At 48.2% G+C, this 11,196-nt stretch overlaps 1 long non-coding RNA gene across 1 annotated transcript; it reads left to right on the top strand.

Annotated features, from left to right (window-relative positions):
• Positions 1 to 8,033: 8,033 nt before the first annotated feature.
• On the top strand, positions 8,034 to 11,071 carry LOC136298808 (uncharacterized). The gene is made up of 3 exons (XR_010723379.1): positions 8,034 to 8,245; positions 8,370 to 8,462; positions 9,320 to 11,071. It is a non-coding gene; the product is annotated as an uncharacterized lncRNA (long non-coding RNA).
• Positions 11,072 to 11,196: the final 125 nt, after the last annotated feature.

Genomic DNA, 11,196 nt, shown 5'->3' with positions numbered 1-11,196 from the left:
TCAGCAGAACTATTCCTGTTCAACACCAGCCTAAGCCCACAGGAGACTGCCAAAGCCCAAAAGATGGGAGCAGTTATTTTGCCAGCTCCCTGGCTGGATTTGTGTCTCTGTAGGAATATGTACACTTCCCTTCGCTTTTGCAATGGCACCAGCGTGTTGATGAACTGCAGTGCTGCTATTTATCCCTTAATTACTCCCATGACTCACATTAAAGGAACAATTTTCCATAGAAACAAACACAGGCAGAGCTGACATCGCTCAAACAGCTTTTATTCCGAAACACACTCTGTACTTTGGGTTTTCAGGGTGGCAGTTCTGGAGGCTGCTCCATATTCCTGGTGCTCCATATTCTTGGGTTTTGATGGAGTTAAGGGGAATGAGACTCACTGGGCACTCACTTGCTGTGGCATGGGGAGGAAGGGTTGGATTATAGCCCACGTGGGGCTGAGCACCACTCAGCATGGTGTGATTTTGGGAGAGATGGATATGAAGCATAGCTCAGGACAGGGTGATTCTGTCCTCAGTGGTTCCTGGGTGTTCTTAGGACACGTTCATCTGCCAATGTTCCTGTCAGGACGCTCCCTCTGCTTAATTGCTCATGGGCGTTTCAACCTGAGCTGCTGCTCTGTGTTTTTACTTGTCTTGAGAGGCTCAATCGGGGAGAGCAGCAGGAGTGCCTTCCCTGGGTTTTATCTGGGGATATTCATCCTGTTCTCTGTGTCGTTTCAGTGACAGGTGTCACAGCTGGGTGTGATCATCCTTGGCTGAGTCAGTTATTTAAAATGACTAATTAAATAATTAGCTGGCAGTTCTCAACTGCATCCTTTGGGCCAACCTGGTGTCAGTTCTTGTGTGGGGTCGTCATGGACTTCAGATCTTGTCCCTGACCATCATAAAGCATTATGCATACAGGACATTTTCTTTTCCAGACCTGCCTCCCCTGCCTTGGCACTAGAATTATCAAGTATCACCTTAGTTTTTGGTTCATCTCTGGAGCCAAGAGAAACCAGGCAGAGCCAAAGCTGTTTCTCTGATTTCCCTATTTGCAGTTGCCATTATTTATGGCAATTAGATGTCCCTGGTGATGGTGTTCCAATGCTTCCTCATCCTGTGGGGCAGGAGCAAAGATTTCTCGTTCCTCAGAGCTGTGTATGTTTATCCTAAAATCCCCCCACAAAGGGAGCCCTTCCCAGGGCTTTGCCACAGGCACTGCGGGCACAGAAGGGTGAATCCATCCCTACTGGAGGCTGTTTGCCAAACCTCCCTGTAGCCAAAGAAGAGGGAAAATGGCCCCACACTATCTCCTCCAAGGCAGGGAATTGTAATGTCCAATGAGATGTGGATACTGGAGCGCTCAGAGCCCTCAGCTAGGAAACTGGGCCCCTTTACAAAAACTGCTACACGCTCACATAAACACACCATTCCTGCTCCAAAACACTCCTAGCATCATGGAAAAGGCAAGAGCAAGCAGGTGGATGGAGACAGGAGGGACGGGGAGGCACAGGGTGATGACAGCAGCAGCGCTGTCACAGCACTCAGGGCCAGGAGGTGGCCAGAGGGCACCTGCTTTGCTGTGGGCTTTGCTTTGCACCCTGGGGAAAGGAGGGAATGATAGAGCAGAGCCCTGGAAAGCTGGAGTGGGCTCCCTCCAGGCAGGCAGCGTGCTGTTTTTGCCACTGTGTGTTTTGAGAGATCGTGTGATTTGATGTAGAGTCTGTTAGAGTTGGCTGTAACTTGCTTATGCTTTGTCCGTGCAGATAAAGTTGCATTCGTATTATTCCTCTCTGCTCCTCACACACACTCGTAACTCTGAAAAGTGTGGTTTGAAAGAAAACACACCAAAAAAAATTTAAAATGCAACTTTGGCTGTGCAGTCTTCTCAGGAAATGCCTATAGAAACTGTGTGTGCAGGAAACAGCTACAAAGGGAAGGAGAGGAGGGAGGAGAAGCCCAGCAGACCTGGATTCTTAGAGACCATGTGCAGCTTCTTCCTCTCCAGCTCCTCAGGGCTCTTTGGCTGTCTCTTCATGTTGCTTCCAAGGCCCCACACATTACAAATGTCTTTCATGAGGGCTTGTCAGCCTCCCACCATGCCCGAGTCCCATCAAGTCTCTTCTCTGAAGAAGAAACTTGTAAGGGCTCAGTAGCCACGACTGAAGCCAGATTTTCAAACAGGGCCAGCACTTCATAAACCACTGGGCTTTTCTGAAAGTCTGGCTCTGAGGAAAGCCTTTATTTCCTTTTTATTTTTTTTCCCTACACGAGGACTGAATCAGTAATATAAACATTAGGCTGAATAGGCTGAATATCTCCTCCCTAGAGGGCTTCTCTCTTTTTCTGCCTCCTTTATTTCTGCCAAAGTGCTGATAACCAACGTGTCCCATGTGGAAGGGTATCCATGGGCCTGACAAAGCCCTGTTCCATGGGTATTCTCAACCCAGGCTGCAGAAAGAGCTGGGAAGGAGAGAGTGGGAAGGCCTTGACTTGCCTCACACGTTTGCCAGCAACAGATTCTGCTTTCAGTGAGTGACTTGAAAATATTTACCTTTTCTTGAAGCAAGAAGGCAGAGAGAGGATTCCCTTACTCCTTCTCCTGGTTTAAAAGAAAGCTTAATTTGAGATGTGAAGCACAAATCAGTGCACCTTCACACCTCCACTTAAACTGGGCTGTTTAGCTTGAACAGCCAGGCTGAGCCTCCCTTGCACCAGGACGTGGCTGTGCCCAAGGCTCTCGTCCTCCCAGGATGCAGAAACATCAATGGAGTAGCATCCACTTAAGTTTTCTTTTGCCTAGAGGTTGGCCTGGGGTGACACCAGCTAGTGGCTTATGTTTTCACAGGTAGGGGCTCCAAATTTGTTCCAGAGAGAGTTTGATTGCCCCTAACTTCTTCTGAGCCCAGCAGCTTCAAAGACATATCCCCCACACTCATATCATAACAACATTTAGAAAGCAGTTTGAATTTCTTCCAGCTGGCCTCATGTTACAGAGATCCCTATCAGCACCCGGGAGGAAAGAATTAGCAAGAAAAACAAGCGTCTCTTTAAACTTCACAAAGAGAACGAAAATGCAAAGAAAAAGGCCACGTAAAAAGCATAGATGTAGCCCAGTGACGTCCAAACAATGTGCTCTTTTCCTAGGGTTGTCTGAGGTAGAAAGGTTCCTAATGCTTGGCTTTTCTTGTGTCAGCTGGAGCCTTTGAACACTAATGGCAGGGTTTATCAAAGCCAGATGCATTTGCACAGGTACTGTCTGTGTGACCTCCCTCTCAGCCGTTTGGAATGAGCACCCAAAGTGAATATTAACCCAGGCAGGAGCGTGTGCCTGGGGACGCAGGGAGTCACCAGAGCCAACCAGACAATAAACGTGGACTTTCCAATACATCTGCTTGGCTTTTCATGCCAAGCTCCTTTCATGCCCACCCCACCCCACAAGGGACTTCTCGTGGCTCTCTCTTCCCCCAGAAAAGCAGCCCAGCTTCAGACTTTTCCCATGTACCAGGAGATCAAGCAGCCAGGCTCGGGGTGAGCAGTGGGAACACCTGGAACAGGCAGCTCCCCTAGTAGCAGAGAGCTTCCCCCACCAAAGGTGCTCCCCAAACCTCAGCCAGCCGGGTTTGTTGTGGGTTTTGCAGAGCTGCCTCCTCTTGCAGAGCTGTCCTGCACCCCAGGCCAAGCCCTGCAGCCATCCTCGGCATCTCTCTGTTGGTCACAGGCTGACGTGCTGACATGTGAACAGCTCCTCTAAAAGAACAGATACCCTCCGTTTCAAAGAGCAAAGTCCCTTGGGCAGCTAGGGAAAGCTGGCAGAGGACACAGACTGGATTTGTTTTTGCTTTGTGCTCCCTGTGGTGCTTCACATGAAGGAGCCAGTGGCTGGAGATGGAGCTTGGGGACCCAAGCTGGTGCCTTTGCATGTTGGAAACCATTTCCGTTAGAAAGCCTGACAAGCACTGTCTGTTTTGGTATTTGTGATCCCCACAGAGCTATTTTTCTGCATTTCCCAATACTTTCTCTTCTTCCCTATTCAGTCTGCAGATGGGACCAGCCTCTTAGCTGTCTCTCTTCAAAGGAGGGCATTATGTTATGCCCTCATTTATCATACTGTTCTTTTCTCCAGCAAATTTCCATTATGATTGGGGAGGGGAAAAAAAGAAAAAGTCTGGCAGCCATCACCTCTGCTCTTAGCTGAACTTCGGCTGGTTATTGAGCTATTACTCTTAATTTAATTGTCTTCACTTGCTCTATCTAAGTAAAAAGATAGGTAAATCAATAGATGTAGATAGATTAAAGGATGAAGGAGTGGGGGAGCAATTTGGGGTGATTACTGGCCCAAGTCAAGCTGCAAAGGGAGGGAAATTGCATTGAGCTGCACCAATTTACACCTTTGAAGGTACTGACTTTCTGTGACCATGAAACATTTCTCACTGCAGAACTCAGCTGAGTGTCTGCTTGGGTTTAGTGTGCAGTTAAATGAAAATTCACAAGCAAAAGTTACAGATTGATGTCTCAGCTTCTGAGAGTCCAAAAAAGTGAACTTGAGCATATGTAACTTCAGAGACTAACCTAATCTTCCCCTCTTGCTGAGAAGATTCACATAGCAACAGTGAAAGGGGCTTTCTTCAATTTGCTTTATCCTGTGTGTATTTAAGATAACCCTTTTTTTTCCAGAATTTCATTTAGCTACTCATACTACAAACACAAGGACAGATGGTCACCAGATCAAACTTAATCAGCATTCTGTATGCTGGATTTTGAGCTTAGAAATTCATCTGGTTCTAGTAAAGCACAGTCTGAAACCTGCCTGATGTTTAACTCAACCACAGAATTGTATTAAATTTCTAAGCCTCCCCATCCTCACAGGAGATTGAGATGGGAACCATCAGGCAGTTTTTAAAAGGGGTTGATTAGTAGTTTAATTATCAGAGATATCTGCTCTATTACTAGTGTCTCGCTGGAGAGGAGCATTTTTAATGGGAGGCTGAAGCCTAGTCTTACCCCTTTGTGCCTTCTTGGAATTCATGACAGGACTAAATCCAGCCCTGGAGTCAGAGGATGCAGTTTTGTTTACATCCCCTTACACCACACTGAATTCAAGGTCTAGACCTTGGCAGTGCACCCTCGGTCAAGGCAATTTGAATTATTTTCCCATGGCTTCTTCTCATTCCTCCTTTCATCAGGCTCTTCCCTCCTCTGCCTCTCTTTGTTGTTAGTTGTTGGGCTGAACTCCACATGAGTGTCCCCATCCCAAGTCGTTGATGTCACACAGGACAAGCAATGAGCTCCCCCAGGGAAGGGCCGTCAGGCTTCTCCAAGCAAAGAGCACACGGTATCCAGGTACCTCAGGAGCCACAGCAAAGCCTCCTTTTCTTCAAGTGAAGTCAGGATTTGATGACCCTGTGTCCTTAAATCCTCTGTCCTTCAGGTGTGGTGACCTTTTTGCCCTCTCTGAAATCCCTCTGCTATTTTATCCCTCATGCCACAGCCTGTCAGAGGTGAGTGTACCCCTGCATCCAACTCTGCTGCCTTTATTTGCATAACTGTGGCATGGGGCTGCCTGGCTGGAAACCAAACCCCACTCCAAATGGCACAGAGGCGACAGCCATCTGTGTCTTTTTCACATTCAGTTTCATTGTTTTAGGATCAAATCCAACCACTGCAACCTACAGTAACTCTAGACTTCTCAAGGCTCAAAGCTTTCCGTAGAGCACGATCTGTGGTTACACCGTGGAGAAGCAAACCTGGAAAAAGACTTGTTGGACTGGCTCAGAGGTATTTTAGTTAGTGCAGAGGGCTGCCAGTGGTGAAACCAGCACTCCCAGAGCATGAATGAATGGAGGGTGTTTCATTCTGTGCACGTTGGACAATTCAGTCCTAACTGGGCATTATGGTTGCACTGGGCAGGTCGCTCTCGAGATGGATTTCCGTTGCCACGTAATAAATATAAATACTCCTTATGAGGCACTCATGGATGGAAGGCATCTAGTGGTTGCTAAAGGCTATTCTGATGATGTATATTCAAACCCCTCCTGTTTGGCATTAATTAGCACGATGTTCTATTCTGCAATTTCCCAGCAAAGACACATCCAGATTCCTGCTAGGAATTGGAAATGGCATCATCCACCACCCACTCCTCCACCCAAACCAGACAGCACTGATACAATCCCTCCCTCCCATGAACCCCCCAGCAATCCCATGGCAGGGACATGCAGGGGCTTGCAGGATATAGGATTTTTTTTGCATTACAAAACCTAGACATTCCTTTCTAAGAGGCTTCAGGATGGGATCTTCATGAAGGTCTCTCCCATGGATCCCAAAAGCCCAGTGCCATGAGCTGGGGGCAGTCAGAAGCTCCTGGTTTGGCACGTGGACTGAGGTATTTCTGATGTTCAGGTTGAAGAATGCTGGTTGCAGGAAGGTGATGCCCTCAGGAGCTCCAACCCCTCAGGAACTAATGGAAGTTTGTGACTCACACACTGAATTGAACTCTTCATGTCACAGCCCTGGGAGGATCTGGCATAAACCATTCCCTTATGTGTTTCCCATTTCTCTGGGCTTGGTTGCTCCAAGTCTCCTACAGATGCTTCCTAATGCAAATACGAAGACAAACGTGCAGGAGGTACTGTGGGAGCTGGATTCTGCCCTTGCCAAAGTCCAAGAGAGAAGGGAATGCTTGCACATTCTCTACCTATTTTATCTCTGTTGGGTGTCTGAAAAGCATTTTCTACCATCCCCAAGCTGCAGGGATAATTAGATGCTGTACCAACCAAACTGCCAAAAGATGAAAACTTGTGTGTTTCAATATTGCATGGAACATGGCTTAAAATAGCTAAGCAGATCCTGTAATTAGGAAAGTACCAACTAACACCCTTCCTCCTCTGCTCTAGGCATCCCACCTTCGGAATGTTCTGAGCTCCTTGTACCGGCCTGGCAGTGCTTTTTCCTCTTTGGTGCATCCCCAATGCAGAGGGACTTTTTTTGCTTCTTTCTCATGCACGGTTCTATCTTGCCTCATGTGAGGCCTATTGAACTCTGAGCTCTAATGCCGGAGCTGATTCTTCTGCATTGTTCTCCCGACCTGTGACTGATGGGACAGTGTGAAGCACCCATGGGGCGCAGGTACAGTCCTGCAGCTGTGACCCCTTGCACATACTGTGGATGTATGGATCCACCACTGGATCCTGCCCCCAGTGTCACCACCCCTGCCGCACTGGAGCTCCACAGCGACTCCGCCTTTGCCAGCACCACAGTCCCTGCACGCTCTCCCAGTTCTGGAACAGCCAAGCTCACATGCACCAGTTCATTTTGGATTTTATGCCTCCAGCTTCCCTCCAGATAAATGTATTTTTTTAACTCAGAAATGCATTCGTTCCAAGTCGGATGCCAACTGCTCCCAGTGCCAAGAAGATGCAGTGCTCCTTCTGCTCGCTCTGTTTTCCTGTGAACTTTATCAGTTTTTTCTTGTTTCTCCGTGACCTTTGGAGCCCGTTCAAAGTCATCTGCCTCTTGCTTTGATTTTGTTTCAGTCCAGTGCAGGTTGCCAGCTGATTTGTTGCCTGTTTTAACACATCGCCAGCAAATCACCACCTCTTCATATTGTTCAGTCAGTCATCAAATCCAGGCTTGCCAGCTCCTTTTGTTAATGGGCTAGGAGGGATTGTTACATCTAGCTGATGGGACCAGAAAGCTGCTTAATTACAGCTAACAAATCTTTAAAGCCTAATGTAGGACTTTTACAGCCAGTGAGGGCTCTGGCCTCTGTTATGGACCCAAGGTCCACCTGCATGTCGGCCGTACCTCATCTTTCCCCTGGTTAGCCAGGCACTTCAGCTGCCACACACTCTGGTTCCACTCCTGGAAATGTATCCCTGAAGTTGTTTAGAGGGACTAGGCTTGTGCTGATTCTGGGATGGAGACAGTTTTGATTGTTGAGCCAAGTGGGACCTCCTGGGTGTTCTCCTACAGCTGATCCCAGTTACAGGCAGCCAGGGATCAGTAGGAGGTGAAGGAGCCTCGTGCCTCGTCACCGTGGTTATTCCTGCAGTATTGGCAAGAGCCAGGGTGGAGATGGGAGCCTCTGGTGAGCTGCAGAGTCCACAGGCCATGTCCAGGCTCAGCTCCAGCACCGTGCAGCCCACAAGTGCTGCTTCCATGCCTGGAAGATTCCATGTTATCCAGGTATTCCTCAGGAGAGCTGTATTGAGGCCCATTTGTGGTGAAAGGCAGCAGTACTTTCTCCAAGACTTAGGTATGTTTCTCTGCACATTCCTCTGTGTTCCCTTTCCAGTTCCAGGTATTTTGCTCGATGGCTCGTTGAAGACCAAGATTTCCTTTGTGGGCCAGGAGTAAAATCCATTTTCTCTCCAATACAGAGGACAGTCAGAAGGGAAGTAGTAGCCAGCTGACCAAAACCCAGGCTCATCCAGGCATCGCAGGCATCCCCCCAGCACCATTCAGGAACCGAGGTACTGATTTATTTCTTGAGCACAGATGTGGTGTACGTAGATTTAAACTATTCTGACTCCATTTTCTGTGTATGGGTCCCAGGCCCTGAAGAGGGGGGGGGAGGGGTCTAGAGAGATAAGCGCTCACTGATTAGATGTAACTTGGATGAGTTTACATAACGCAGTGGGTGGAGCATTTTCAAAGGTCCCTGCACACTGCTTCGGCTGTTCCCTGGGGTTTAACTTTTCCTCTGGGCCCATCCCGCCCTGTCCTGGTGCCCGAATTCGATCCCGAATCATTCCCCAATCATTCCCGAATCATTCCCGAATCATTCCCGGGGCAGGCGCTGTGCGCGGGCGGCGGGAGCCCTCTGCTGGCTGCCGGCGGAACTGCGCGCGGGGCCGGCCCTGGAGCACTCGGGGCTGGGATCGGGGACGCGCTCGGGGGTGTTGGTGACCTGAGCTGGCTTTAAAGAGGGACAATAAACCAACGGTCAGAGCTGGGAACCTCCGGCATGGACAAAGGAAGAGGGGTCACGGTCTCTGTGCCCGCAGGTTCAGGGCAGGGTGCACACCTCCTTCCTCACTTTGCAGGGAAAGGAACCCCAAGTAGCTCCCTGGAACAGCCCAGGTAAAGCCTTAGGTAGGGGCTGGAAGGGGTCAGCAGCATAAAAGAGGCAGGCTGGAGGTGCCCAAGGCACAGGGGCAGAACTGTTCACCAGCACGAAGCACGTTTGGGGCAGTGCCTGCAGAAAGGACGTAAGAGCAGGGGCCAGAATCCAGCATGCGTTTGTTCCCCGTGTTTCTGAAATAATCCCTTGGAGATCAACGGGGTTTCACATTTTTCCCCATCTGTTCTTAATCTGTTTGCCTGACAGATGCCAAACCACCATACCCTGCATGGAAAAAAAACACAAAACAAAAATCCAAAGCTTTAAATCTTCTCTGTTTTTATTCACAAACATTCCCCGGAGGCCGGCACTGTTCGTGCCCCAGGCGTGTGCGGAGGCCCAGGGAGGAACCTGCCCCAGGGACAGATCTGCTGTCAGCAGGGGCTCACAGAAGGCCCGGAGAGTCTGCTCAGGGCACAGACTGTCTCTGATGGAGCAGCTTTGTGTTTATACAAACCCGATGACTCCAGTTGGTGATTATCTGCTGCTGGCATCCCTCTGCTGCCAAGAAGCCTCGACCAACATCCCTGTCCTGCTGTTCCAGACGCTGCAGATTTGTACAGCCTGAGGCAGTCCCAGCCAGGCAGGAGGTGGGCAGAGAGAAGGGAATTGCCTTGCTAAAGGTCACAGAGCAGAAGGAAAACCAGCACCCTGAACCCTGCAAAGGCTCCAGACAATTTGTCGAGCAGCCACTCATCCCAGAGTTATCTCAGAATCTGTCCCGGCCAAATCTGTTGAGGATGTGAGCAACAGCATTTTAATGTACCCATAAATAGTTTCTTTAAGGCTGAGACTTGGTGACTACAGCACTGTCATTATCGGTGCCTGGAATGAACCATCTCTGATAATAAATAATCCAGGATAACTCCCAACATCAAAAATTTTTCTGTCCTAAGTTGCTCCCATCGTCATCCTATCAATCAGAAAGTCTGAGTGTTTGCAACAGCTCATACAGTAAATTGACTTCAGCTTTCTTCTTTCCAAATACTGAAACTGGCTCTTTCCAGGGCACTGCCATGTAATTTACAGCTCTATCACCACCTCCTTAATAGCTGCCAAGTTCTTCGGGGTCCTTTGAAAGTGAACATAATAAAAAGATATGAGCTGAGACTGACCATGGGTTTCAAGTCTGCAGGTTTCTATGTGCCTTTTTTGGGTTTTTTTCAGCAAGCTGATGGAAACCAATTCTGTATCTTTAAGGCAAGATGAAAAGATTTTAGAATTCCCCTGACTAGTGAGAACAGAGAATTGATACAGCTCTACAGCAGCCAAATGCCAGCACATCTCTGCATCTCAGCTTCACCATTAGTCTCAGCTAAGAGATGGAAGGGAGAGATTTCCTCTCTGTGTATCATTTGCTTAATCAATCTGAAATACAACCCCGCAGTCTGAAAACAGGTCTGAAACAGTGACAGTTAAACAGCTGTGCAATTTGTCTGTTGCCCCAAGAACAGACTATTTAGATACGGTTTGGCTGAGCAAAAAAAAAAGAAGGCTGGGGAAAGATTCAGCAGCTCTAACAGGAGAGGGAAGACGGCACTGTCTTGGGCTGTTAGCATCACAGCAAGCTGTGCTCTCTTCAGGCACTGCTTCTCACCAGCCCAAGCCTATGTTAATTTATTTTTAATAAATTAAAACATCCTGTGCTTCCTCAGTTTGGCAAAGGTAGGATTTGGGGTGAAGGAGATCTCCTTTGCTTACCCTGCATGTTTTGCCAGTATCCCCCAACTCCCTGAAATGTCAAGAGAAAGATCAACAGAGTGAAATGTAATCTCAAAGAGAAACACGATATTTTCTTTAACGTCCTCACAGCAGCAACCATAATAAAAATACAAACCTGAGGTTTGTAAAAATGCGGCAATAAAACCACAGACATCTTTACAACTCCCAGATACCCAGTGCTCCCCGGCAGCAAGCACAAAAACCCTCCCAGACACAAGGAGCAAAACTCTAACTGGGGACCAGGCCTAATTGTTTTACAGCCTGCCAAAAAAAAAAAAAAAAAAAAAAAAAAAGAAAAAGAAAAAGCTACACATGACACCACTTCGCAGGTCATTACCAGCCACCATCAGGGAAGATAAAAT

The sequence above is a fragment of the Chamaea fasciata genome, unplaced genomic scaffold (assembly GCF_029207755.1).
Source record: "Chamaea fasciata isolate MVZ Bird 193981 ecotype frontalis unplaced genomic scaffold, bChaFas1.0.hap1 SCAF_18, whole genome shotgun sequence".
NCBI classification, from domain to species: domain Eukaryota; kingdom Metazoa; phylum Chordata; class Aves; order Passeriformes; family Sylviidae; genus Chamaea; species Chamaea fasciata.
This window is presented reverse-complemented; position numbering and strand designations above follow the sequence as displayed.